This window comes from Molossus molossus, unplaced genomic scaffold, assembly GCF_014108415.1.
Source record: "Molossus molossus isolate mMolMol1 unplaced genomic scaffold, mMolMol1.p scaffold_m16_p_12, whole genome shotgun sequence".
Classification (NCBI taxonomy): Eukaryota; Metazoa; Chordata; class Mammalia; order Chiroptera; family Molossidae; genus Molossus; species Molossus molossus.
This window is the reverse complement of record NW_023425347.1, coordinates 71318054-71340434: the sequence shown is the minus strand read 5'-3', so window position 1 is coordinate 71340434 and position 22381 is coordinate 71318054. Positions and strand designations below refer to the sequence as shown.

Below are 22381 nucleotides of genomic sequence, written 5' to 3'. Positions count from 1 at the left end.
TAATGAAATAGAAAACAAAGAAACTGTGGACAAATGGGGGCCACAAGCCCATCTGACAAGCTCAGTTTACAAGGGCCTGTGTGACAGCCTTGCAAACTCAAAGACCTAAAGTAACCACAAAGGATGGTCTGAAATTTAAGCTTTTTAACTAAAAGCAGTTTATGGCAGGTAGTCATGTCCTAGGCCAGCATCCTCCCTGACAAAAGTCAATTTTCACCTTAACTGAGCCTACTTGCCTTTTCTTTTTTCCCATCTAAGACAACACACCTTTGGAATACAAGGGAATTTACTTTTTTCCAGACCCTTCAGGACACATATTAAGCATCAGGGCCACAAACCACAAATTTCCTCATTATTATTATCATGTTAATTGTTGACTGCTAACTATCCCATACCCATAGGTGGAAAAAAAGTATGTGTCTATTCCTTTTATTTTTTATCCAATCCCAGAGATTTCCCTGCTTTTCGGTTTCCTGCCTCCCTAATCTATCACCAATGAATTTCATGTAACCCCCTTAGGCCTTCTCCTTTGATTGTAATGTATAAAGTAAGTGCAAAACTGCCATTCTCTGGAGCATTTTCTCAATTCATTAAGATATTGCTTCATGGCCACTGTTGTCAGTTTGGCTCAAATAAACCCATAAATATTCTTACAGGTTTGGACGTTTCTTAATATTGACAGGTTTGTACTGGTGCCCAGCATTATATTCCTTAGCATATTTTCACACATTTAGCAGCTACGTATTAAGCAACTTTGGGCTCTTGCTAAAGGCTCAACTTCAACAAATGCTGTGTTTTAAATACATTTCCTGTCTTCCAGCCTAAGCAAAGGGCTCTTGTAGGGCTGGATTTTATTTATTTCTCTATCCTTAGCATGTAGCTCTAAGTCCTACACCTAATGAGCATTAGCTAAATATCAGCTGAGTAAATAAATATATGATGAAGATAGCAAATAGTCCCAATGTTTACTACATGTTGAAGCAGAAGAATCAGCCAAGTACTATGAGATCACAAAGGGGAAGCAACCACCTCACTCTCCTCACTGAAAAATAATACACTCTAGAATCAGTTTTTTGTAATATTTCACATGACTTCACATATGTATCATTATCTACAGAAATACTTCTACATACTGAGTGAATCCAAGTTGTCCATACAACTTGTGTGCTTCCAGTTTTTTCTTTTCCAACTAGATTATCAATTAAAGGATCTTGGGAGATACTTCTCTATAGCAATAGGCACACAGTAAAATTTGCTACCTGATAAAGTATCCCTAGATGTCACCTAGTGCTGAGCTCAGCCCACAGACACATCTACAAAATTCTTTGCTAATTAGCAGCCCAACTTTCCACATCAGCTCTGGAAGAATTATTAAATGTACTGAATATGGCCAAAAGCTACAATCATACACCGTTGTGTGTGAACCTTAAGTATACATGTAATACAAATACACATTTCACAAACCCCAAAACACTGAACCTCCCCGTCAGAGTTCTCTCTCTCTCTCTGAAAACCCCTGTAACTCAAAGAGTTTGCAAAACCAGTTTAAAGCAACAAGAAAAACAATAGGAAATTTAGCAAGAAGCCATTTTGACAGACAATAAGGATATGCAACAAAGACTATTTCCAAGGCGCAGAGTTCTAAGAAGCATTGGACTGCTACCATCCTATTTCTGCCAGGCTTTTCAATGCTAACTCCTTGAAAAGGGGGGTGGGAGGTGAGGAGAGAAGTTGTTTTTCCTCTTGACCCTTTTTTTCTAAACTTCTAATAAGGTGTCAGCTCCTTGGAATTTGTGTTTGGTAGATGTGGCAGTTTCTCTGGTCTTTAGGAACCTATCTCTAGCTGCTGTTTGTCTCTTTTTTTCCTTCACACTCTCCCCAAATAAAAATACTTCTTAAGGCTCAATCCCTGCTGCTCTAGTCTTCTCGGTCCATAGTCTTTTTTTTTTTTTTTATCCTCACCCGAGGACATTTTTACATTTTTTGTTCAGATAGAGTGGGAGGGAGAGAGAGGAAGGGAGAGAGAGAGAGAAACATCGACGTGAAGGGACACATCGAGTGGCTGCCACCCGCACGACCAACCAGGGACGGGGACAAACTGCAACCGAGGTACGTGCCCTTAGGGGGAACCGAACCCGGGTCTCTCAGGACCGCAGGCCGACGCTCCAACCGCTGAGCCAAACCGGCCAGGGCTCGGTCCATACTCTTTCCATCACTGTTTCTGACATTGAAAACATTTTCCTGATGGTTAAAAATAAGCTCAGTTCTGGTCCTGGTCGGTTTGGCTTAGTGATTAGAGCGTCAGCCTTTGGAGTGAAGGATCTGAGGTTTGATTCCCAGTCAAGGGCACGTACCTGTGTTGCAGGTTCGATCCCCAGCCCCAGTCGGGAGTCATGTGGGAGACAACCAATCAATGTTTCTCACATCAATGTTTCTCTCTCCCTCCCTCCCTCCCTTCCATTCTATCTAAAAATCAATGGAAAAATATCCTTGGGTAAAGATTAACCAAACAAACCAACAAATATGCTCAGTTCCTACATAACACTGCTTTCATACCAGAGTAATACTGTACACTTAAGGGTTTTCTCTATATTTGTTCTTCCTTAATGCCATTCTTGATTTTGTTTTATTTATTTATTTATTTTTATCCTCACCCGAGGATATTTTTCCATTTTTTGTACAGATAGAGTGGGAGGGAGAGAGAGAGAGAAACATCGACGTGAAGGGACACATCGAGTGGCTGCCACCCGCACGACCAACCAGGGCCAGGACAAACTGCAACCGAAGTACGTGCCCTTAGCGGGAACCGAACCTGGGTCTCTCCGGACCGCAGGCTGACGCTCTAACCGCTGAGCCAAACCGGCCAGGGCCATTCTTGATTTTGAGGGTTACCTTAACTCTTTGACTACCTGGAGCAGTTGAATTCTGAAATGGCTGATTTCATATGAGGAGACAGACAAGCAGACAGACACACACATCTTGCTAATGGGTGTTTTGGAGATGGGGTGGTTCAAATTACTCCCAGAATTCACTATTTTGTTTCCTAAATGGCCTTGGTATATAAACTACATCTCAGTCAGAGCAAAAAAAACGGAAAACTAGTATGTCAGAAATGCCTAATAGATTCTCTCCTAAACCTCACCCTCAAAAAAATATGTACTACCTTACATCATCCTCACTGTCAAGTTCTTAGTCCTCTTACAAGAGCTTCCTTATACACTTCCAAGGCATACAGTTTAACTCTTTTCTGACACAGTTGTTATTAAAGCATGTAGGCATTAATTACATCTTGTTAGAAGAGGACCACCTGGTGTTGATGAAAACAATTTACAGTGAGGTCTCAAAGAAGCATAAAGAGACAAACACAACCATGAAGTAAAAACAATCTGAGAAAAATCCATGAGTATTTGTAGATTCAGGCTGCAACATGATCACATTTAAAAGATAAAAGTTTTGCCCGACAAGTATGGCTCAGTGGTTGAGTGTCAACCCATGCACCAAGAGGTCACCAGTTCGATTCCCAGTCAGGGCACATGCCCAGGTTGTGGGCCCGATCCCCAGTGGGGGTGTGCAGGAGGTGGCCAATTGATGCTCTCTCTCATCGATGTTTCTCTCTCTCTCCCTCTCCCTTCCTCTCTCTAATATCAATAAAGAAAAAAAAAATTTTTTTTTAAGAGAAAAGTTTTTGCCAGGCCATTGTGGCTCAGTGGTTGAGTGTTGACCCATGTACCAAGAGGTCACCGGTTCAAGTCCCAGTCAGGGCACATGTCCAGGTTGTGGGCCCAATCCCCAGTGGGGGGCATGCAGGAGGTGGCTAATCAATGTTCTTTCTCATAGATGTTTCTCTCTCTCTCCCTCTCCTTTCTTCTCTAAAATCAATACAGAAAAAAAAAATTTCAGAGAAAAGTTTCACTCTCGCAAATTTCACAAGTTACAGTTTAAAAGGCTAAAAAGTATAATCATTTGGGACACTAAGATCACTGCAGCAACACTAGCATTTTGAGACCCAGGATCTTACTTCTCAAAGCAGACAAGACTACAAGAGAACACAAAATCTTTATCTTCCTGAGCACAAAAATAAAACATCCCAGAACAAAATAACATTCATACTGAAATGTTCCCCTTAACTTTCTTTATACCAAACTGTTAATAATGCTACAGACTTAGAGTTTGCATGACAAGCTCCATGGCACTAAATAATAAATGTATAACTATGAATGTGAATAAATAAATGTTTCAGGACCAAGCAGATGGAAGATATCTGGCTCTTTTGGTTTATAAATTTACTATGTCTTTTAGCCTGGCATTTCCAGACATAGTGCTGTCAATTTAGGAAAATATTACGGGGGGGGGGGGGGGGGAATTTAAGCATATATCTTATATAACTAGTTATATACTTGCCACATAAACTGAATCAGGTTGAACTCTATAAGAAAAAATATATAGCCCTGGCTGTTTTGCCTCAGTGATTAGAGCGTCAGCCCTGGGACCAAAGGATCATGAGTTTGATTTCTGGTCAAGGGCAAGTACCTGGGTTGCAGGTTCAATCCCTGGCCCCAGTGGAGTCATGCAGGAGGCAACTAATCAATATGCCTCCCTCATATTGATGTTTTCTTTCTCTCTCTGTCTCTCTCTCTCTCCCTCCTTCCCTTCGACTTTATCTAAAAATCAATGGGAAAATATCCTAGGGTAAGGATTAACAATACAAAACAAAAAAGAAAGTATACACACACACATTTTGGGGATATCTCCCAAAAAAGTGAATAAAATTATCTATTTCTTTCTTATAAACTGGATCAAAATTAGATGTACTATTCCATTTATCAATTAGGTAGATAGGCCCTGGCTGGTATGGCTCAGTTGACTAGAGCATTATTGTCCATACATCAACAGGTGGTCAGTTCGAGCCCCGGTAAGGGAACATACCCAGGTTGCCAGTTTAATCTCCAATAGGGGCATGTGTGGAAGGCAACCAACCAATCAATGTTTCTCTCTCATATCAATGTCTCTCTCTCTCCCTTCCCATCTAGAAAAATTAATTAAAAAGTTTTTTTTTGTTTAATTAAATCACATCTGAAAAAGATGGCTTCCATAAGATTACAAAAGCTACTATTTGCTTGATGGACTAGGCATTATACAAGGTGCTCTATATATTTCATTTGATCCTTCCAACACTACAAGGCAGGCATCGTTATAAGGGTACAGTTAAAAGAACACAAACTTTGTGCTCTTAGGTTAAAATTTCATCAAGTCTCTCTCTTTCACTCACTAACACAGATACACACACACACACACACACACTGGTTCTCTTACCCCTCTTGCTACTCCTGTTAAGGCTTCTTTGTCAGCTCTTCCTTCCTCTATGCAACCCTTAAAATACTAAAGTTCCTTAATGTTTGTTTCCATGCCTTCCTTTATTGTCTATTTACAGTCTCTGTATAATCTCATTCATATCCATGGCTTTTGTTGCTTCATGTTATTGGTTCTTAAATTGACATCTCAAGGCCCGATCTGTCTTCTGAGCTCCGTATCTCTATACGTAACTGCTTATTGATCATTTCTAGGTATAGGTCTCATAAGCACCTCACACTCTAACCCAAATCTGAAATTATCAAACGTGTTCCTCCTTCAGGGTTCAAACATTCAGCGGCTAGTAACTGAAATCATATTTGATTCCTCCTTCCCCACACAAACACATCCAACCATTCACCAAATGCTACAGATAGTACCTTCTAAATATATCAATTTTTATAAGCATACTTAAGTTGATATATTAAAAAGCATGTCCAGCATTTCAAATCATTTCATTCCTCTCCATCCCCATTGCCATCACACACATTTCCGCTACAAGTCACCATTGCAAACTGAAACTATTCTTACCCTCTAATTAATTTGATAACCTGTAGTCAAAGTAATCTTTTTTTCCAGAAAATCTTATTATTATAATGCATATCAGAACACATTTTATCCTTGTTTAAAAGCGTTTTTTTTATTTATTTTATTTTTGTTACAAATGTTTCTCTTTTTTTATCCCATTGACACCCTCCTCCCCATCCCCCCCGCCCCATCCCCGACTTTGTTGTTCATGTCCACTGGTTATGCATACATGCATATAAGTTCTGTGGTTTATCTCTTCCTTCCCCCCACCACCCCCTCTTCTGAGGGTTGTCAGTCTGTACCCTACTTCCATGTTTCTGGGTCTACCCTATTCCTCAGACTGTTATGTTCATTATATTCCATAAATAAGTGAGATCATGTGGTATTTATCTTTTTCTGCTTGGCTTGTTTTGCTTAGGATAATACTTTCCAGGTCCCTCCATGTCATCTCAAAGGATAAGAGATCTTTCTTTCTTACAGATGCATAGTACTCCATTATGTATATGTACCACAGCTTTGTTATCCATTCGTCTACTAATGGACACTTGGGCTGTTTCCAGATCTCAGCTATTGTAAATAGTGCTGCTATGAACATGGGGGTACATATATTCTTTCTGATTGGTGATTCAGGCTTCTTAGGGTATATTCCTAGAAGTGGGATCACTGGGTCAAATGGAAGTTCAATTGTTAATTTTTTGAGGTAACACCATATTGTTTTCCATAGTGGCTGCATCAGTCTGCATTCCCACCAGCAGTGTACCAGAGTCCCCTTTTCTCCACACCCTCGCCAACACTTGTTGTTTGATGATTTGTTGATGGCGGCCATTCTGACAGGTGTGAGGTGATACCTCATTATTGTTTTAATTTGCATCTCTCTGATGATTAGTGATGTTGACCATTTCTTCATATGTCTCTTAGCCATTTGTATGTCCTGTTTGGAGAGATGTCTATTTAGTTCCTCTGCCCATTTTTTAATTGGGTTCTTTGTTTTCCTTTTGTTGAGTATGTGTGTTTTTTAAATAAAACAATTTCTGGCCCAGCCAGTGTGGCTCAGTGGATTGAGCATCCTCCTACGGACTGAGAGGTCTCAGTTCAATTCCCAGTCAGGGCACATGCCTGGGTTTTGGGCCCAATCCACAGTAGGGGGCACGCAAGAGGCAGCCAATCAATGTCTCTCTCTCACAGTGATGTCTGTCTCTCTCTCTCTCTCTCTCTCTCTTCCCTTCCCCTCTCTCAAAAAAAAAAAAAAAAGAAATCAATAAAAATATTTAAATAAATAAATAAATACATTTCTAGAATGATTATAAAACCAATCTTGTAAATACATTTCTGAAAGTATTATAGCCCTGGCCAGTTTTGCTCAAGTGGTTAGAGTGTCAGCCCTCAGACCAGGAAGTCTTGGGTTTGATTCCCAGTCAAGGGCACATAACTAGGTTGCAGGTTTGATCCCCAGCCCTGGTAGGGGTCATGCATAAGGCAACCAATTGATGTGTCTCTCTCACATCAGTGCTTCTGTCTCTCTCCCTCCCTGCCTTCCACTCTATCTAAAAAAAATAAAAAATAAAAGTATTAATATATATTCCCAAATATACAGTGTGGAAAAATAGAACTATGCTTTAAAACGAATGAATTTAGCTTTCCTTCTACACATATCTTTCTCAGAATATATAAAGTACCAGCTTTTCCATCTGTGTCTCTCTCTCTTTTTCTCTTCTTATAATCAGTATTAATAGTCTCTACTCATAATCAATAATTATGTAGGTAATGAAAGGGAACTTTGTGTTCAAAACTTTCTTTTTTTTTTTTTTTTTTTTATACTCACCCGAGGATATTTTTCCATTTTTTGTACAGATAGAGTGGGAGGGAGAGAGAGGAAGGGAGAGAGAGAGAAACATCGACGTGAAGGGACACATCGAGTGGCTGCCACCCGCACGACCAACCAGGGCCGGGGACAAACTGCAACCGAAGTACGTGCCCTTAGCGGGAACCGAACCCGGGTCTCTCCGGACCGCAGGCCGACGCTCTAACCGCTGAGCCAAACTGGCCAGGGCTGTGTTCAAAACTTTCTACCTCTACCATGATAATCTGTAGAATGATGATAAATTAATTGCAACCTAAAATACATGTTACCCAATAACAATTGAATCATTTTCTGAGGTCCTAAGACATTTATAATCCATAAACATAGTCCAAGTTTAACCAATAAAATTACCAAGTTGATTAATTTTTAAAATGTGTTCTACCTCTGAGGGTCACAATCTAAAGGAGCCCAAGTTCCTTCCAAAACCAAATGCTAGAATGAAAAAAAAATATATATATATATATTTTTTTTTAATCCTCACCTGAGGATATTTTTCCATGTTTTAAAATGTTTTCACACAGAGTGGAAGGGAGAGAGAGAAAGAAAAAGAAACATCGATGTGATAGAGACGCATCGTTTGGTTGCCTCCCATACGACCCCAACCAGGGATGGGGACCAAACCCCAACCAAGGTACCTGCTCTTGACTGGAATCAAACCCTCCACTCTTCGGTCTGTAACTGATGCTCTAACCACTGAACCAAGCCGGCCAGGGATGAAACAGATATTTTTACAGCTATACAAGTAAATAAGATTACTTGAGGTAAGAAAATTTTTTAGCCTTTTAATTGCTTCTTTACTAAAAAAGCTTCATTTTTTTTTTCTTTATTAAAATCAGAGAGAAAGAGGAAGAGAGAAAGAGAGATAGAAACATCGATGAGAGAGAACATCAATTGGCCGCATCCTGCACGCTCCACACTGAAGATCCGGCCTACAACCCGGGCATGTACCCTGACCAGGAATTAAACTGGCAACCTCTTGGTGCATGGGTCAATGCTCAACCACTGAGCCACACCGGCCACGCAAAGCTTCATTTTTTTAAAATTTAACTTTCTAGCTCTGGGCTTGTACCTTCAACACTTTTACAACGGTTTTCTGCTCCTCAATAAGGAAAGCTTACATTTGGCACACATGGATCCACCATAGGCCCTGCTGACATGTGTTTACGTTTTAGACAACCTCATTAGAACTTTAGGTCTCATGATGAGAACTCCACGAAGTCAGCCTGGACACAGGCCTCATGCAGACTTTGGTACTTTCCCAACTTCTTGGTATTAAAGGTAAATCAATTCTATTACCAGGGGTCCAGGACAGCCTAGTTTTGTTAGAGACTGTATTGTAGGACAGCCTCCAACAGTATTTCAAAATCTGGACCATTGTTAATGCCTGAAGTCATCATCCCCGGAAGAGCAAGACAAGACAATTTTTAAAAAATGTTTTCTCTTTCTTTTTTTTTTTTTTAATTGATTTTAGAGAGAGAGGAAGGGAGAGGGAGAGAGAGAGAGAAACATTGATGAGAGAGAACATCGATCGGCCGCCTCCTGCATGCCCCTCACCAGGTTGCGTGCCAATGACCTGGGCATGTGCCCTGACTGGGAATAGAACCGGTGACATGGGTTCATGTTACATGGGTCGATGCTCAACCACTGAGCCACACTGGCCAGGCAACATAAGACAATTTTTTGTGTGTGTGGTACATGCCCCTAGTGGGAACCCAACCCGGGACTCTCTGGTCCGCAGTTTGACGCTCAACCACTGAGCCAAATTGGCCAGGGCAACACAAGACAATTTTTTATAACTTTTGGTAAGGAATATGACAAATTATCTTAATTGTAATCATGGGGCTACTTGACCCACACGGTGTAAAATAAAGATCATGAGGACTTTGCTAACTGTAGTTTTTCATCCTTCATAAAGTATAGCCTAACAGTCTGTAAATTATCTAAAGTCAGGCTTCAGAACTAAATGAAGAATAGTGTAAATTGAACAGATAACATAACTAAGGTATATTTTAAATGATGAATCACCAGAAGGTCCTAAATTCTAAACAAACTTATTTTAAAGAACTACAAATAAGAAACAGCATAAATCCATATTTTTCAATGTAAAGTCATTCATCAACCAGTCTTTCTTTTGCTAAGGCAACTAAAAGTCCTTAAGTTATCTACATAATTTATATCTCCCACATCAGAAGTCAAATATTTCCTTTTATTGCGATGAATATACTTTTTATGTAACCTGACCTTTAAAGCTCTGTAATCATGTGTACTTTGTAATCAAAGATAAAAACTAACCATCACCTAGCTATGCACTATAGTTATTAGACCAGAGGTTGGTTAACTTTCTGTAAAGGGTTTAGATAGTATGTATCTTAGGCTTTGAGGCCCTACAGTCACTGTTACAACTACTCAAAAATCAACCACAGAACATATACTAACAAATGGGTGTGGATGTGTTCCAATAATACTTTATGTACAAAAACAAGTGGCAGCCCTGGCAAGTTTGGCTCAGCAGTTAGGGCATCAGCCCGCAGATCAAAGAATTGAGGGTTCAATTCTGGTCAAGGGCACGTACCTCAGTTGCAGTTCAGTCCCTGGCCCTAGTTAGGGGTCCTATGGGAGGCAACCGGTCAATGTGCCTCTCTCACACATCAAGGTTCCTCTCTCTCTCTCTCTCCCTCTCCCTCCCTCCCACTCTGTCTGAAGATAATGGGGAAAAAATATTCTCAGGTGAGGATTTAAAAAAAAACAAGTGGCGGTCTGGATTTAGTACAAGGGCTATAGTTTACCAAACCTTGTATCAGACTATTACATGTGAGAAGAAATACATAGACCTATTCCTCCTTTCCCAATGATAATGTTCTTACCATAATGTTAAGTAGTTACTTCCTAAAATACCACAAACTACAATTAACTAGCCTTCTCCTATATTGTAAGGGACATTCACAGTGGTATAATGCTAGACTCTATTACCTTAAATTAGGAACAAGAGCCAACTATGATAATCAGGTTCAGGATTGAGATTTGTACTATAAACATTGTACAGAAAGCCTGAGCCAAGAAATAAAAATAAAGCCTTTAAGTTCAGATCTAGAATCTATATGATCCCAGCAGAGGCAAATGTGAGACCACTGTTTTGGGACACATCATCCACAACCTAAAACACAAGAACTCTAAGGAAAAACATTTCCCACTAATGACAGGCTTTCAATAAAAAATGATAAATCACAGGAGAAATGAAAAACCATGAAAAATAACCAGCAGAGCAAATAGCAGCAGGATCCATACTCTTAAGAGTTGCAATATAATCTGAAAGGGATTCTAAACAAACAAAAGTATTTAATGTTCAAAACGTACTCATCTCTATGCAAGTATATTATAAAACCTATAAGAAATATTTTTCTAATAATTTACAAAATAAAATGTCAGAGAAAAATACTACATACTAATAAAAAAATGAAAAAAATAATAATTTACCAAAATTGACTCAGAAGAAATAAAATTCTAAATAAGCCAATTAGCCCTGGCCGGTTTGGCTCGTCAGCCTGCGGACCAGAGAGTCCTGGATTCGGTTCCCGCTAAGGGCACGTACCAAAATCAATAAATACATACATACATACATACATACATACATACATAAAGCCAATTATCCTAGAAGAACAGAAAAAGTTTTCAAGTAATTGACCAGGCATTTCATAAGGGAATTCTATAGATATTAAAGGAATAAATTATTCCAATATTATTTCAACTATTCCAAAGCATAGGGAGGAAAAAAAATCTTCCAAATTATTTTTATGAGGCAAACATAACATTGCTACCAAAACCTAACCATAAAAGCATGAAAGAGAAAACCACATACCACAGCATGGATGGCCCTTATGGGTATTATGTTAAATGAAATAAGCCAGTCAGAAAAAGACAAATACCATATGATTTCACTTATATGTGGAATCTAATTAATAAAATAAACTGACCAACAAAATAGAACCAGAGCCCTGGCTGGTTTGGCTCAGCAGTTAGAGTGTCGGCTTACGGACCAGAGAGAGGCCCAGGTTCAGTTCCCGCTAAGGGCACGTACCTCGGTTGCAGTTTGTCCCCGGCCCAGTTAGGGTCATGTGGGTGGCACCAGTCGATGTGTCTCTCGCATCAATGTTTCTCTCCCTCCCGCTCTATCTAAAGATAAGTGCAAAAATGTCCTCAAGTGAGGATTTAAAAAAAAAAAAAATAGAACCAGAGGCATGGATCCATGGAACAAACTGACAGAAGTCAGAATGGGGTATGGGAAGAGACTAGATGAAAGAAAGTGAAAGAATTAGCCAAAAAATATGTATGCATGCCCTGGCTGGTTTTGCTCAGGGGTTAGAACACCAAAGAGTCCTGGGTTAGATTCCGATTAAGGGCACATATCTCAGTTGCAGTTTGATCCCTGGCCCTGATCAGGGTCGTGTGGGAGGCAATCAATCAATGTGTCTCTCTCACATCGATGTTTCTTTCTCTTTCTCTTTCTCTCTCTCTCTCTCTCTCCCGCCTCCCTCCCATTCTATCTGAAAATCAATGGGAAAATATCCTCAGATGAGGAATAAAAAAAAATGAAAAAAAAGAATATATATGCATAACCTATAGACACAGACAATAGTGTAGTGATGGCCAGAGAAAAGGAGGAGCAGAGGGTGGGTGGAGGTTGGCAAATGGAGGAAAAATGGGGACATCTGTAATAGGGTCAAAAATAAAGTTAAAAAGAAAAGGAAAACCACACACCATTCTCACGAATATCAAGGCAAAAACACCCCAGCAAAAAGAAGTTAGCAGCATGTTAAAGACTAATACACCAGGAATGCAAGGATGGTTCAATATTACAATACCTACTGATATAATTTACTTTACTAAGAGATCAAAAAAGAAAAATACTTGTATCGCCATATGTATTCAAGTCTCCTAGAGAACTAAAACCAAAATGATATATACAAATAGAGATTTATTATAAGAAAATGGCTCATACAATTATGGATGCTGAGAGGTCCCAAGAGCTGCAGTTAGCAAACTGGAGACTCAGGAAGCCAAAGGTGAAGTTCCAGTCTGAGTCCAAAGGCCAGAGAACCAGGAGAGCCAGTGATATAAGTTCCAGTCCAAAAGTTGACAGGCTCAAGGCCCAAGAAGAGCCAATATTTCGGTTCCAAGCAAAAGGCAGGAGAAGACCAATGTCCCTTCTCAAACAATTAGGCAGAAGCTCCCTTTTTTTTTTTTAATCCTCACCCGAGGACATTTTTCCATTCTTTGTTCAGATAGAGTGGGAGGAAGAGAGAGGAACAGAGAGAAAGAGAAACACTGACGTGAAAGGGACGCATCCAGTGGCTGCCACCCACACGACCAACCAGGGCCAGGGACAAACCACAACTGAGGTATGCGCCCTTAGCGAGAACTGAACCCAGGTCTCTCTGGACAGCAGGCCAACGTTCTAACCGCTCAGCCAAACCAGTCAGGGCCAAAAGTTCCCTCTTAATCATAGGAGGGTCAGCCTCTTTGTTCTGTTTAGGCCTTCAAATGATCAGATGAGGGCAACCCACATTAAGGAGGCCAATATGCCCAGCTGGTGTGGCACAATGGATTGAGTGTTATACCATGGACTGACAGGTCCCAGTTCGATTCCCAGTCAGGGCACACGCCTGGGTTGTAGACTCAATCCCCAGTGGGGGGTGTTCAGAAGGCAGCTGAGGGAGGCTGAGGCTGCTGGAGCCCCAGGCAGTACCTCTTAAAGGGGCTGCATACAGACTTACTGGAACTTGCTCCCTCTGGGCTCCAGCACAGGGGAGGTAGCTTGAAAGACACCAGAGACATATATGGAAGAACTGTGCTGTTTTGCAATGGGGCAAGAGCTGGAGGGGCAGCTTTCTCTCAGACAGACATGCTGGTGGAGGCCCTTATTCCTTTGGTGAGCCCTTCCCCCATGCACCCAGCAGATGGGCGCCATATCTGGGACTCCAGCAACCTGGCTCACACTGTTTTGTTTTGTTTTTATCCTCACCCAAGGACATTTTTCCATTTTTTGTTCAGGTAGAGTGGGAGGGAGAGAGAGGAAGGGAGAGAGAGAGAGAAACATCGATGTGAAAGGAACACATCGAGTGGCTGCCACCCGCATGACCAACCAGGGCCGGGGACAAACTGCAACCGAGGTACATGCCCTTAGCGGGAACCGAACCCGGGTGTCTCTGGACCGCAGGCCGACGCTCTAACCGCTGAGCCAAACCCGCCAGGGCATGGCTCACACTGTTTGCCCCACCCTGGTGATTCCTGGAGACCCTGCCTGATCCAACTTTCAGGCTTAACTGCGCCAATGGCTTTACCATAGAAATGGCCTATCTTGTCTCATGCTTCAGATTTTCCTAAAATCTCTCTCAAACAAGCAGCACCTGACCTCAGTGATCCCCACCCCACTTGCTAAGTGGCCCCCAGCCTGGCACTAGCAGCAGCCAGCCTTGGTTCACAGCAGGGCCTCTCCTGGGCACCTGTAAGCCCAGCACAAGAAGCAGCCATCTGCAGATCACTTTGCAGCTTATGTCTGATGGCCCCAGGTAGAACACATGCAGTGGCTGCTCTTGGCCTGTGCATCCTGGGAGGCTCTAGAACTCAATGGCCAGCTTCAGACCACATCGAAGCACCACCACCCAACCACATTCACAAGCAACATACTCAAGAGGTGGACTCAGTGGGTACCAGAGTCTTGTTCTGTGGTGGCCTCTGCACAGCTGATCCTCCAAAGTGATTAGAGGGCAGTGCGCACAACCAGTCCTTGCAGCTGATCAGCCTGAGAAAATCGCACCCATTGATGTGTCAACAGTAATCAAGACTCATTTACAAAAGAAGGGTGCACAGCCTACACAAGGGGTTGTACCTTGAATGCCAAGCTGGGTGATCAGGGAGGCTGTGCCACTGGACCCTACAGAACACCTACTACAAAAGGTCACCTTACAAAGCTTAAGAGACATAGCAACTGTCCCTAATACATGGAAACAAACACAGGGAGGCAAACAAAATGAGGAGACAAACAAACATGTCCCAAATGAAAGAGCAGAACAAAACTCCAGGAAAAGAACTAAACAAAATGGAGATAGCAATCTAACAGATGTATTATAAGGATGCTCTAAGGAACCAGCACACTCATTATAAGGATGCTCAAGGAACCCAGTGAGGACCTCAAAAGCATAAAAAAGGACCAGTCAGAAATGAAGGATGTACTAACTGAAATAAAGAACAACTTACAGCCCTGGCCGGTTTGGCTCAGTAGTTAAAGCATCGGCCCATGGACCAAAGAGTCCCGGGTTCGGTTCCCACTAAGAGCATGTACCTTGGTTGCAGTTTGTCCGCGGCCCCGGTTGGGGTTGTGTGGGTGGCAACCAGTCAATGTGTCTCTTTTACATCGATGTTTCTTTCTCTCTCTCCCTGCCCCTCTCCCTCTTGCTCTATCTGAAGATAAATACAAAAAATGTCCTCAGGTAAGGATTAATAAATAAATAAATAAATACATACATACATAAAAATAACTTACAGGAAACCAACAGTAGAGTAGGTGAAGCCAAGAAGCAAACAAATTGGTTGTTAGACTGACGACCATCAGAGGGAAGTGGGGGTGCAAGAAGAGATAAATCAAAGAACTTGTATGCAAATACGCGTATCCAATGAACACAGAAAATAGTGTGGGGAAGGCAGGGGTGGGGTGGGAGTGTGGAGTAGGGGGTCAATGGGGAAAAAAGGAGGGACATCTGTATTATTTTCAACAATAAAGATAAATTTAAGAAAAACGTTGCTAATAACAAATGAACAGGCATCTAAAAACTGAATTCCAGCCCAGCCAGTGTGGCTCAGTGGATTGAGCGTCATCCCATGAACTGAAAAGTTGCTGGTTCAATTCCCAGTCAGGGCACATGCCCAGGTTGTGGGCTTGATCCCCAGTAGGGGGCATGCAGGAGGCAGCTGATCGATGTTTCTCACATCAATATTTCTCTCTCTCCCTTCCTCTCTCTCTAAAAAAATTCAATAAAAACATATTTCAAAAAAGTAAAATCATAAAAATACTTTTAAAATGGTAATTTTATTTATAATATAGGAGTACAGAGAACCTTTCTAAATAATAAAAGAAATATGTCAGAAATGAAAAGATTAAAACAGTAAACAACAAAATGAACTATTTCTGCATTACAAAAATTGTTACGCCTGGCCAGTTTGGCTCAGCGGTTAGAGCGTCGGCCTGCGGTCCGGAGAGACCCGGGTTCGGTTCCCGCTAAGGGCATGTACCTCGGTTGCAGTTTGTCCCCGGCCCTGGTTGGTCGTGCGGGTGGCAGCCACTCGATGTGTCCCTTCACGTCGATGTTTCTCTCTCTCTCTCCCTTCCTCTCTCTCCCTCCCACTCTATCTGTACACAAAAAAAAAAAAGGAAAAATATCCTCGGGTGAGGATAAAAAAACAAAAATTGTTACAAGTCAGTTTTTAAAATACTGCAAGTACCCTGGCCAGTTTGTTCAGTGGTTAGTGTCAGTCCATGGACCGAAGGGTTGAGGGTTCAATTCCAGGTCAAGGTCACATCCCTGGGTTGCAGGTTGGATCCCCAGCCTCATTCAGGGTTGTTGGGAAAGCAACTGATCAATGTTTCTCTCTCACATTGATGTTTGTCTCTCTCACATTGATGTTTGTCTCTCTCTCCCTCTCTCCCTCCCTCCCTCCCTTCCACTTTCTCTAAAAATCAATGGAAAAATATCCTTGGGTGAGGATTAACAAATAAAAGAAAGAAAAGGGAGAAAAAACAGAAGCAATATTTGAAGCAATAATTCAATAACTGAGAAATTCCCCAAATTAATGTTAGACACGAAACCACCTAGGCATATGAGGCTAGTTCAAGATCTGAAAATCAATTAATATAATCCATCACATGAACAGGCTAAAAAAAACAAAATCACATTATCATATCAACAGTACAGAAAGAGCATTTGACAAAATCCAATACTCATTCATGATAAAAAAGAAAACCTTTTTTTTTTTTTTTTAATTCTTACCCAAGGATATGTTTTTCATTGATTTGAGAGAGAGAGAGAGAGGAAGGGAGAGAAATACTAATTTTGTTGTTTTACTTATTTATGCATTCATTGGTTGATTTTACTTTTATTTTTATTTATTTTTTGTTATTTTTTCTTTATTGATTTTGAGAGAGAGAGGAAATGGAGAGGGAGAGAGAGATGGAAACATTGATAAGAGAGAACATCGATTGGCCACCTCCTGCATGTCCCTCACTGGGGGTCAAGGCCCACAACCTGGGCACATGCCCTGACCAAAAATCGAACCCGTGACCTCTTGGTGCATGGGTTGACGCTCAACCCTTGAGCCATACCAGCTGGTCTCATTGGTTGATTTTAAAATGTCTTGCCCTGGCCGGTTTGGTTCAGCGGTTAGAGCGTCGGCCTGCGGTCCTGAGAGACCCGGGTTCGGTTTCCGCTAAGGGCACGTACCTCGGTTGCAGGTTGTCCCCGGCCCTGGTCGGTTGTGTGGATGGCAGCCACTCGATGTGTTCTTTTCACGTCGATGTTTCTCTCTCTCTCTCTCTGTTCCTCTCTCTCCCTCCCACTCTACCTGAACAAAAAATGGAAAAATGTCCTCGGGTGAGGATAAAAAAAAATAAAAAATAAAAAAATAAAAAATAAAATGTCTTAACTAGGATGAGGGTCAAAGGGAAAAAAAATGCTTTAACCAATTTATTTCCAATACACCTTCCTTTTTTCAAAAGTATAACATGACAAAAAGCTATGCCTACCTAATCAAGTCTATAAGAAACCTCTAAGTAAAAATAATACATCTAAGTAATAAGAATTGTTACAGTTTAAATGGCAACAGGTGCATCTTATAATCAATTGTATCTTAAATTCAATGAAATATGTTATAAAAGCATTAGAAGAAACATAGTACAATATTTTCAAAACCGTGTAGTGGGAAGGCTCTCTTAGACAAAATATAAAATCCACAAGTTATAAATGAAAAGAATGACAGACCTAACTACATAAAACTAAAAAGACAAAAGACAAGCAGAGAGAAAATACCTGCAACACTGTAATAAAGAATTATTATCAGGACTATAAAGAACTATAAAATAATTAACACAATAATAATAAAAATACAGGTAAAATTATAAACATATTACATAAATGACCAACAAAAAAGGACTTCATTGATATTAGGAGCATACAAATTAAAATGAGTTAATAATTTTAGCACATAAGTTAAATTGATTTTTGACAGGGTGCCAAGACCATTCAATGGGGAAAGAACAGTCTTTTCAACAAATGGTGCTAGGATGCTAGGAAAACTATATACCCACATGCAAAAGAATGAAATTAGACCTTATACCATATAAAAAAAAATTAACTTACAGGGATCAAAGACCTAAATGTAACAGCTAAAACTAAAAAAACTCTTAGAACAAAACATTAAGGAAAATATTCATGATATTGAATTTGGCAATGATTTCTTGAATATGACACCATAAAGCACAGGTAACAAAAGAAAAAAATAGAAAGTTAAAAACTTGTGCCCTGGCCAGTTTGGCTCAGCGGTTAGAGCATTAGCCTGCGGTCCGGAAGACCCGGGTTCGGTTCCCGCTAAGGGCATGTAACTTGGTTGCAGTTTGTCCCCAGCCCTGGTTGGGTCGTGCGGGTGGCAACCACTCGATGTGACCCTTTCACGTCGATGTTTCTCTCTCTCTCTCTCCCTCCCACTCTATCTGAACAAAAAATGGAAAAATGTCCTCGGGTGAGGATTAAAAAAAAAAAAACTTGTGTGAATCAAAGGACACTATCAAAAGAGTGAAGACAGCCTATTGAATAGGAGAAAATATTTTCGAATCATATATCTGATAAGAGATATATATCCCTTATATACAAATAAAACCTAATTCAAAAATGGGCAAAGGACTTGGACAGATATTTCTCAGAAAAAGATACACAAAAGGCCAATAAACACATGAAAATTTGCTCATCACGCCCTGGCCGGTTTGGCTCAGCGGTTAGAGCATTGGCCTGCGGTCCTGAGAGACCCGGGTTCGGTTCCCGCTAAGGGCGCGTACCTCGGTTGCAGTTTGTCCCCGGCCCTGGTTGGGTCGTGCGGGTGGCAGCCACTCGATGTGTCCCTTTCACGTCGATGTTTCTCTCTCTCTCTATCCCTCCCACTCTATCTGAACAAAATATCAAAGAATGTCCTCGGCTGAGGATAAAAAAAAGAAGATTTGCTCATCACTAATCATTAGAGAACTATAAGTCAAAGCCACAATGAGATATCAGTTCACACCCTCCAGTATTGCTACTATTTTTTTTTTATCCTCACCTGAGGACATTTTTGCATCTTTATTTTCAGATAGAGTGGGAGGGAGAGAGGAAGAGAGAGAGAGAAACATTGATGTGAAAGAGACACATCGACTGGTTGCCATCCACACGACCCCAATTAGGGCCAGGGATAAACCGCAACCAAGGTACGTGCCTTTAGCGGGAACTGAACCTGGGACTCTCTGGTCTGCAGGCTGACGCTCAAACAGCTGAGCCAAACTAGCCAAGTGGTATTGCTACTATTAAAAGAAAAATTACAAATGTGAACGAGCCCTGACAAGTTTATCTCAGTGGTTAGAGTGTCAGCCTAAGTACCAAAGGGTTACAGGTTTGATTCCCGGTCAAGAGCCCACACCTGGTTTGGTAGAAAGGAGAACCAATGCCCAGCCCTGGTCAGGGTCATGAGGAAGGCAACCAATCAATGTGTGTCTCTCACATTATATTGATGTTTCTCCCTTTCTCTCCCTCCTTTTCACTCTATCTAAAAATCAATGGAAAAATATCCTCTGGTGAGGATAAAACACAATACAAAAAAACAAGTGTTGATGAGAATGTGGAGACATTGGAACTCTTGTGCATTGCTGGTAGCAAGGTAAAATAGTGCAGCCACTGTGGAAAATAGTGTGGTGGTCCCTTAAAAACTTAATCATAGACTAAGTGAAATAGGGCAGTCACAAAAAGACAAATACTACATGATTTCATTTATATAAGATATCCAGAGTAGTCAAACTCAGAAACAGAAAGTAGAATGGTTGTTGCCAGAATCTTGGGGAGGGGGGAAGAGGAGGAATTGTTGTTTAATGGGTATAGAGTTTCAGTTTTGCAAGATGAAAAAGTTCTAGAGATTGGTTACACAACAATGTGAATATACGTAACACTACTTATCTGTACACTTAAAAATGGTTAAGACAGTGCCTTGCCTGGTGTTGCTCAGTGGTTAGAGTGTCAGCCCTCACACTGAAGAGTTGTGGGTTCAATCCCTGGTCCCAGATGGGGTTAATGTGGGAGGCAACTATTAGATGTGTCTCTCTCACATCAGTGTTTCTTTCTCTTTCTCTCCTCCCCTTCCTCCACTCTCTCTAAAAATCAATGGAAAAAATATCCCTGGGTGAGGGTTAAAAAAAAAAAAAAAAAAGTTAAGACAGTAAATTTTATATTATGTATATTTTACCATTAAAAAAAATAATAAACACAGAATTACTATACAACACAAAATTCTACTTATAGGTAAATACTCAAAAGAATTGAAAGCAGGGATTCAAACAGATACTTGTACACCAAAATTCATAGTAGCATTATTCACAATAATAAAAAAGTGGAAACAACCCAAATGTCCATCAACAGATTAATGGATAACCAAAATGTAGTATATACATAGAATGGGTTATTATTCAGCCATAAAAAGGAATGAAATTCTGATATATGCTATAACACAGATGAAACTTGAGGATATTCTGCTAAGTAAAATAAGCCAGACACAAAAGGACAAATATTATATGATTCCACTAATAAGAGGTACCTAAAATAGGCAAATTCATAGAGACAGAAAGTAGAATAGAGTTAACAGGGGTTGGCAATAGGGACAAATAGCGAGTTATTGTTTAATGGATACAAAGTTTCTTTTTGGGATGATGGCATATATAAATGCATTTAATGCCACTAAACTGTACACCCAGTTAAAATGGCAAACTTATGTCATGTATATTTTACCACATTAAAAAGAGAGAGATAGAATAGAAGGAAAGGAAAAGGAAATGGTGAGTGGAGATAACTCTGAGGAGGTGTTTTGGTTCAAAAGAGAACAAGGCAGCCCTGGCTAGTTTTGTTCAGTGGTTAGAGCGTCAGCCTGTGGACCAGAGTGTCCTGGGTTCAGTTCCCGCTTAAGGGCACGTACTTAGGTTGCAGTTTGTCCCTGACCCCAGTTGGGGTTGTGTGGATGGCAACCAGTTTATATGTCTCTCTCACATCACTGTTTCTCTCTCTCTCCCCCTCTTTTCTCCCTCCTGCTGTATCTAAAGATGAATGCAAAAAATGTCCTAGGGTGAGAATTAAAAAAAGAGAGAGAGAGAGAGAACAAGTCATCCCAGCTGGTATGGCTCAGTTGTTGAGCGTCGACCCATGCACCAAGAGGTTTGATTCCCAGTCAGGGCACATGCCCAGGTTGTGGGCCCGATGCCCAGTGGGGAGCATGCAGGAGGTAGCTAATTGATCTTCTCTCTTCGGTGTTTCTATCTCTCTCCCTTTCCCTTTCTCTCTAAAATTAATAAAGGAAAAATATTTTTAAAAAAGAGGGAACAAGACATGAGGGAGTGTAAAGGGATGATTTTCTCCCTTTAAAGAAGATCTTTATAAGTGTGAGAAATAGTAAAATGTTTACATGCCGATGGAAATAATTTAACAGAGAGTGAAATATGTAGGAAAGGGGAGAATTTCTTAGGTAATGTCTTTGAGTAGGCACACGGAAATAGGATATACCAACAGATAGAAATGTGGTTTATATTGCAGCATCGATAGTTCATCCACAGTGACAGGCATAAAGGCCAAGTAAGTGGGTAGACATGTGGGTTAGTAGCCATATGCGGTGATGGGAGGCTGTAGAAGTTCTCTTCAGCTTGCTTCAGTTTTCTCAGTGTCTTAGGAAGCAAAATCATCACTGACAGTGAGCACTAGAGAAATTCTAGGAGTTGGGAGAAAAAAAGTATGAAATCTTCTGGGAGAGTACATAAACTTAGGGAAATATGATTGCTTGGGAGAACTAAAGGCTTACTTTTATTTTTTTTTAATATTTTTTCCTTTATTGACTTTAGAGAGAGAAAGAGAGATAGAAACATCGATGAGAGAGAACACTGATTGGCCGCCTCCTGCATGCCCCCCACTGGGGACCGGACCCACCACCCGGGCATGTGCCCTGACCAGGAATCGAACCAGCAACCTCTTGGTGCATGGGTCAACGCTCAACCACTGAGCCACACCGGCCGGGCAAGTAAGCAAAATGCCCGTCCGGTGTGGTTCAGTAGTTAGAGCAACAGCCCACAGACCAGAGAGACCTGGGTTGGGTTCCCGCTAAGGGCACGTAGCTTGGGTTGCAGTTTGTCCTCGCCCCGGGTGGGGTCGTGTTCTCTCTCTCTCTGCCTCCCTCTTTCCCTCCCGCTCTATCTTAAGATAAATGCAAAAATGTCCTTGGGTAAGGATTTAAAAAAAAAAGAAAGAAAAAAAAGTAAGCAAACTGCCCTGGCCGGTTTGGCTCAGTGGTTAGAGCATCAGCCTGCAGACAGAAGGGTTGCGGGTT

The 22381-nt window shown here is 41.0% G+C and overlaps 1 protein-coding gene and 1 pseudogene across 2 annotated transcripts in view; both read right to left on the bottom strand.

Moving 5' to 3' along the window:
- TESK2 (testis associated actin remodelling kinase 2) overlaps positions 1-22381 on the bottom strand; it is a 139896-nt gene that overhangs the window by 82047 nt on the left and 35468 nt on the right. The window lies entirely within an intron of this gene.
- On the bottom strand, positions 8790-9113 carry LOC118626055 (annotated as a pseudogene).